A 7,632-nucleotide genomic window follows, 5' to 3' on the forward strand; every position below is an offset into this window, starting at 1 on the left:
CTCTCTTGAGTTTTAGTTCCTTCACAGTGGCAAGATGCAAATCCAGCTGGGCACACTAGATGGCAGACAGCTACTTCTTCTCCATCACATTCTCCCCCGCCCTGCCCCCCCCCCAAAAAAAAAGAAAGAAAGAAAAAGAAAAGGGAGGGGAAAGAAGGAACATAAGCCATAGTATGGGAAAATGAGGGTGAGGCTGCTACGTTTTTGTCTGTCCTCTGACCTCACATGAGGGAAGGCACAAATCTGTACCACACATCTTCATGCCACTGAGGGAAAGCAGGAATTCTAATCTTTTTTTAATATAAAAAAAGTGTTTATTTTTATGTATATGAGTACACTGTCGCTGCTATCTTCAGACACACCAGAAGAGGGCATCAGATCCTATTACAGATGGTTATGAGTCACCAGTGGTCCTCTGGAAAAGCAGCCAGTGTTCTTAATCGCTGAGCCATCTTTCTAGCCCCTGAATTTTAAATTTTTAAGACAAGATACATACACTCTTACAAAGAGGATTTGTTCTTGACTTTTTTTTTTTCAGCTGAGTTTAAGTTTTATGTTTTAGGCAATAGGGAATTCTGGAGGGAATAGATGATAAAGGCCATGACTGTGGTATTATGAGACCAGGTTGGTTATAATGCAGTAAATAATTTGTCACCTTTGCTTCTTTGCATATATGTAGATGCTCCTGTGTATGCGTGTATATATGGGGGCCTGAGGTTGATGTTGGGGTTTCCCTCAGTGTCTCTCCATCTTATGTTTTGAGACAGGATCTCTCACTGAACTTGAAGTTCACCAATTTGGCTAGGCTAGCTGGCCCCAGAAACCCTGTTTTTATTTCCTGTGGTTGCAGGCCTCTGCCATCATAGATGGGTACATCTTTACCAGGGCACTGCAGACTGAATAAACTCTTCATGCTTGCAAGGCAAGCACTTTTCTTGACTGAGCTGTCTCTGTCATGATTAACTAACTTCTGCTTGTCAGAGTAAGGGCAAATCTGGGTGAGAAGGGCAGCAGGACTATTCTGGTGGAAAGAGAAATCAGGCTGAAAGGCCCTGTGGGAGGGCTCCACCAACCTCAGAACTGCCTTGGTTTCCCAGAAACAATAAATACTACATCTAGCATGGCCTGGGTGGACTTCATTCTGCCTTTGGGTAAGCTGGTACTCTTGCCAGTTTAGTGGAAAGAACTGGCTGTGGACTTCAGATTTGAGGTCATGCTGTGCTATGAGTTGCTGTGAGGGTTTACCTCCCTCTTTTGAGTGTTCTGTCTGACACCCACTGCCGAGCTCCCACATGAGAGAGCAAGGCATTCTTCCTTTCCATTTTCTAAGTGTATGTACACACACAAAAATAAATACTACTATCTTATTTAAATACAAAATTTGGATGAGAACTCTTCAATAAGTCTTTTCTCTAGTAGGTAACTAGTCTATGAGGGTTTTGTTTTGTTTTGGGGTTTTTTGGTGTTTGTTTGTTTGGTTTGGTTTTGATTTGGTTTGGTTTGTTTGTTTGTTTGTTTGTTTCCCCCAGCACTGGCTGGTGCAGGCAAGGCAAACACTACCATAGAGCTACATTCCTAGGCCTCCTTTTACCTTTTTAGTTTCAGACAGTCTCACTAAGTTGTTCCTGTTGGCCTGGAACTCAACTCCATAGCCCATGTTGATTGGCCTTCAATTTGCTGATTCCCTTGCCTCCGTCTCTGCTGAGATTTCACACAGGCTTGCTTCATTTGGGCCAGCTTAAGCATTTTTTTTTTTAAACCAAATAACCAGGAAGAGTATTTTCAAGGATGATGAGATCATTTTCAAAAGATGTCCTAGTCACACGCATTTCCTGTAAGCTTCTGGTGGTTTGGTGATTCGGAATGACCTTTGCTTTTCTGGGGTCAATCTTACTAGGGAACAGAGGAAGCTCTAATTCTGGACTAATTACTTAGCTGGGTTCTGTGCTACTTACTCTCTGACCCCCTGGAACTTCCTCTCTCTCTTTCCTTGGCTCGTGTGTGTGTGTGTGTGTGTGTGTGTGTGTGTGTGTGTGTGTGTGTGTGTCTATGTCTCTCTGTGGGTGTGTGGGTGGGTGTGGATGTGTAGTTCCCTGTTTACAGCTAAGCCTCGTGACTTTGGACAAACCCTCCCATCTGTGTCCCACCATCCGGGCCCTGAGAGCCTCGCAGATAATCGCTACTACGGACTGAGCAGGCAGGAGGAACTGGTACACTGGCTGAAATAAGGACGACGCTGTGATGGCAGCTTCACTACTGTGCACCAGGCGCCTGCCAGGCTGGCTACTTCTTAGCACTACTCAGAGCTTGCAGCAGCAAAACGTCCACCCGCTACAGCTGCCTTAACAATAAGCCCTCCCGGTTGCTAACAGAAGAGTGCAGCCAGTGTCAGAAAGTTTATGTTAGGGTGATGTCACTTTCCAGCCTTCCATCCCGGGAAGCTAGCCGCTTATGCTAGTGAGCAGTATTACCATATATAGAAAGAAAGCAGCCTGCTGGAAGGGGGGTGGGAGGGGTGGGGAGACTGGACGGGAAGAGAAGCCTGAGCCAGCTGCCATTTGTAGGAGACTGGGCCCCAGGGTCAGGAGGAAGTCAGCCCTGGGCTGAAGGCATTCTATGAACTGATAGGGGCTATGGTGAAGGCAGACTAGAAAAGGGAACTCACAAATGTCAGCATACCCAGAAACCTAACTGCCAGAGGGGTGGTAAACAGTTACTAAAATTTGGGAGAACTGATGCCTTAAAAGTGAAAGGTTGGCATTATTATCTGTATTTTATATTTTGTTTCCTTTTTTTCTTTAAAAAAAAATCTTTTCCAGGGTCAAGAATGCATCCATGTCCTGGTACGTACTAGGCAAGTGCGATACCACTGAGCTATATGTCCCAGCCTGCTTGCCCCACCCCCATATGAATAAAACTATTAATTCTAATTAGAACACTCAGCTGGAGAGTTGCTAACGTCTATTGTAGCTAGAAGGCTAAGGTAAGAGGATCAGACATTGCAAGTTCCAGACCCCTATGGGCTACAGAGTGAGTATCTAAAATAAAAATAATAAATAGGAAAAGCTTATGATCTCAAACAAAATCCCCTATGACTAACATACACTGCTAAAAATTAAAAAGCAAACTCAGTTACAGGCCACACCTGAAACAGCCTAGCTGACAGGACGAAATTTGTATTTTGTTTGGTTTAGTTTTAGAGTCAGAGTCTCTTACAGCTCAGGTTGGTCTCAACCTCTCTATCTTGAAGTTCTGAACCTTTTGATCACATCTCCTGAGTGCTGTGATCATAGGCAGGTTCCAAGAAGTAGAGACTTGACTATGTAGCAAAGACTCTAAGGTGTTTCTGTTTATTCCTACTAATCATTTTTGTTAACATGGGCACAGTATATACCCTCACTTTGCAGGCATAAAGTCTGCACCATCCTCTCCGGGGTTCTAGCACTCTATTAAGTCTTCTGTGATTATAACATAAAGCTTTTTGAACTTCTTGGAAGAAATATATTCTTAGCTTTTAAATGTTTCCATCACATAATACCATCACCTGATGACAAATATTTAAGTATATGTAGTGTATTATTACCAGATGATAATAAATTATAAGTGATTAATAGGAAGGATTTAAAATACTAACTAGAATGAGTTCATGACTTATTCTTAGGTTCCATAAAAATAGGAGAAAAGGGGCTAAGGATGTAGTTCTGGTGGTAGAGTTTTTACCTAGCACATATGAAGCCCAAAGTTTGATCCCCAGTACCATATAAAGTAGGCACAATAGCATATATCTGTAATCCCAGCATTCAGTGTTGGAGAAGCAAAGGTAAGAGTTAAAAAACCATTATCAGTCACATGGGGAGCTGCATTTAGCCTGAGCACAGGAGATCCCATCTTAGGGGAAAAACAAACAAACAAACAAGAAAAACAGAGACCCCCATCATCTAGCTTAGGCATGAGATTTAAGCAATAACTACTATGACTTTCATGCCCATATATGCTAGCTTTCTGCCTGCTTCTAAACAATCGTGAGCATGCTTAGTAAAGCACACAGACAAAAAGAGTGACCAGGGCATCCTTGGGCCCCACATTGATTCCAACATGTCCTTTCCAAAATGTAGGCCTCCCAGCTTGATGCTAAGAGGAATGGCAGGAAAAGAGCTGATTTAGTCAGAAAGGTTGATACTCAGTAACAAGACTAAGGCCCAGGTCCATGAACTTCAGTCTGGTCTCTCCTTCCTCTACCTTCTACTATGCAAGGATAAGCTACTCTTCTGCTCTTAAAGATACAGCTACAGGGTACCACCTTGGAAGTCCTCACTGGACAACCTAACCACCCTCTAGACCAAAAAAATTTGCTGTTTATGAATTCCCCAGTTTATAGTATTCTTTTGCAATTTGAGTGTGCCCGCCAGACACAGCAGAAAGACAAATCTGTCCAGAGTACGGTGGATTTCTGTGACTTCAAAGCCTGCCTGATCTACAAAGTGAATTCCAGAATAGCTTGGTCTACATAATGAGCTCTGGGACAGTCAGGGCTACAGAGTAAGACCCTGTATAGAGTGGGTCCTCTATAGCCCAAACTAGCCTTGACTCACTATGTAGTGAAAGAAGATGGCCTCCTGATCCTCCAATCTCCACCTCCTGAGTTATGGGGTTACAGACATTTACCACCACACCCAGTTTTCTGGAACTCAGGGCTTTCTTCTTGCTAGACAAGGATTCCACTAATTAAGCTATGTCCCATTGCCACCTCCATTCCCACCCACCTCTTACCCCCAAACCACAGCCTTTTTATTCTCTAAATTTTTATCCTTAGGCTGAAAACATGACACTGATATGGAACACATAAGCACACCCAGGAACTCCCAAGGATCACAGAGCCCTTGAGATGTCCACAAGGCATAGCTTGAAGACCAGCACCTATGTCTACCTCTTCATTCTACTTACTTATGCCTCAGGCCCATACACATGGGAAGTCTCAGTTGAAAGGTTGTTCAGATTTCCTTAACTGATCTGGGAAGAGCCACCTAAAGCATACTCCAAATCTTCTGGTAGCAGCCCAGAATAAAAGGGTCTTGACAGAAGGAAGATTATTCACTTTATACTTGATTGATGAGTTTATTTACCCTGTTGTTGCTGGTTCCTTTGCTGATATCAGAGCCAGCATTTCTAGGCTTCCATTGTTGACTAAGGACTAGCTGCTCTCCAAGAATCTTCCAGGTTTCCCACAAGTCTGAGACTGCTGAGATACTTACCCGTGTGAACCATGTAAGAATGACAACTTGGAAAACCCACACACAAATGCCTAAGATTTGCACCCTCTTTTGTTTATGGTTGTATTGGTTATTTTTTGTTACTGTGATTGTACTGGATAGTTTTATGTCAACTCCACACAAGTTAAACTTATGAGAGGAAAGAACCTCTGCTAAGAAAATGACTCCAGAAGAACAGGCTGCAGGCAAGCCTGTAGGGCATTTTCTTAATTAGTGATTGACAAAACAGGGCCCAACCCATTATGGATGGTGACTACCCTGGACTGGTGGTCGTGGGTTCTATAAAAAAGCAGGCTGAGCAAACCTGTTAACAGCACCCCTCCATGGCCTCTGCATTAGCTCCTGGCTCCAGGTTCCTGCTCTGTCCTGACTTCCTGTGATGAACTATGATGTGGAAGCATAAGCCAAATAAACCCTTTCCTCCCAGGTTGCTTTAGTCATGGTGTTTCATCAGAGCAATATTAACCCTGACTAAGACAATTAAAACACCACAACCAAAGGCAACTTAAGGAAGAGAGAAGTGATTGGAACATCTTCCTGTTTTTCTGGAAGCCTTATATTCATGTAATCCCAGAATTTGGGAAGTAGAGGAAAGATCAGAAATTCAAGGTCGTACTGAGGTACATAATAAATTCAAGGCCAGCCCATGAGTCAAAAATTAGGACAAAATGAGATACATCCAACTATATCTAAGTAGTTCAAATCAGTGTACAAATTCAGGGAATGGGCTGTGCATGAAGATGACAGCAGGTGAGTCTAGTCCAGGGAGAGAGTCAGATGATGGTGAACCCATCTCTACCTACCTGTACCTAGTGACTGCAACTGACTGACCAGGTAATGGAAAGGCCAGCCTCTGGGTCCTTCCATCTTCCTGCACTTTGCCAGCATGCCAGAAGCCTGACTGCCCACCACTGACTGCGACTAAATATCATGTACACAACACCACTTTAAAAGGTGCAGGATCTATGCTACCTGCCACTTGTTTAGACATGGAGGATCCAGCAGCCCATTTACAAGAGCTTCCCTGCTCTCAGGATTCAGGCCTCTATACTGAGCCAGAGAATTCCCACTCTCAAGCTACAATCTCTCCACTCTCAGTGTCTGGCTCCCCACCTACAGATTATATACCCCTAAAGTCAGACTGTATACCCTCATTCTCATACTGTGACACCCTATTCTGCCTCTCAACTATAAGGTTCTTGCCACTTACTATCAGGCTCTGGTCCCTAACTCCTGATGTGACACCCTATTTTGCCTCCCCAACTATTATGCTCTGGACCTTCACTATTGTGCTCTGAACTCCCACTATTAGGCTCTAGTCCCTTACTATCAGGTAGCAATCCCCACTGTCAGGCTGCAGTCCCCCTCACTCTCAGACTCCCCTACTCTTAGATTGTGTCCCCCTATTCTTCTTTCTTCCTCCCTCCCTCCCTCTTTCTTCCTTCCCTCTTCTCTTCTCTTCTCTTCTCTTCTCTTCTCTTCTCTTCTCTTCTCTTCTCTTCTCTCTCTTCCTCTCTCTCTCTCTCTCTCTCTCTCTCTCTCTCTCTCTCTCTCTCTTTCCTTCCTTTGGTTCTTTGAGACAGGGTTTCGCTGTGTAGCCCTGGCTGTGCTGAAACTCATTCTGTAGACCAGGCTGGACTGGAACTCAGATCCACATGCCCCTGCCTCCTGAGTTCTGTGATTAAAGGTGTATATGATCACCACCTAGCTTGTCCTCTCATTTTTAAACTGTACCACCACCCCCACCCCCTCCATTCTTAAACTATACTCTTTTACATAGTCTCAGGTTGCTTCATAGCCTGAATGAACCATATTCTCATGCCTGGAGCTGTTACCTATAGGGAACCCCCTCCAGCATTCTGACTCAGCCCTGGGATGGACAGGACTGAATAATGAGAAAAGCAGAGGGAAATGGCTGCCTTAAACAGAGTAGGAAATGGGTGTGGCTAGGAAATAGGTGTAGTCCTTGCTCTGATGTTTTCTTATTTACCAGACCTTAAATTTCTTGTCAATAAATTTTTGGAGAAACAAGATTTTAACTGAAAGCATAGTCTTGTGACTTGTGAAAGTATCACAATTGGTGTGGTAGCACATGCCTTTAATTCCAACACTGGGGCAAGGCACCAAAGATAGGCAGATCCCTGAGTTTGAGACTAGCCTGGATTACAAGGTAAGATCCAGAAAAACCAGAGAAATATCAGCAACACACAAACACACACACACATTATAACTTGTTTCCTACTGATATACATTTAGGGCAATTCCATTTGTCTGTGTCATTAACTACTCAGTGCTTTGACCTAAAACTGTCAACTTCAGTAGTATAAATCCTTAAGCCAGATTTTTTTTTTTGTTTTTTTTT

The sequence above is a fragment of the Arvicanthis niloticus genome, chromosome 18, assembly GCF_011762505.2.
Source record: "Arvicanthis niloticus isolate mArvNil1 chromosome 18, mArvNil1.pat.X, whole genome shotgun sequence".
Classification (NCBI taxonomy): domain Eukaryota; kingdom Metazoa; phylum Chordata; class Mammalia; order Rodentia; family Muridae; genus Arvicanthis; species Arvicanthis niloticus.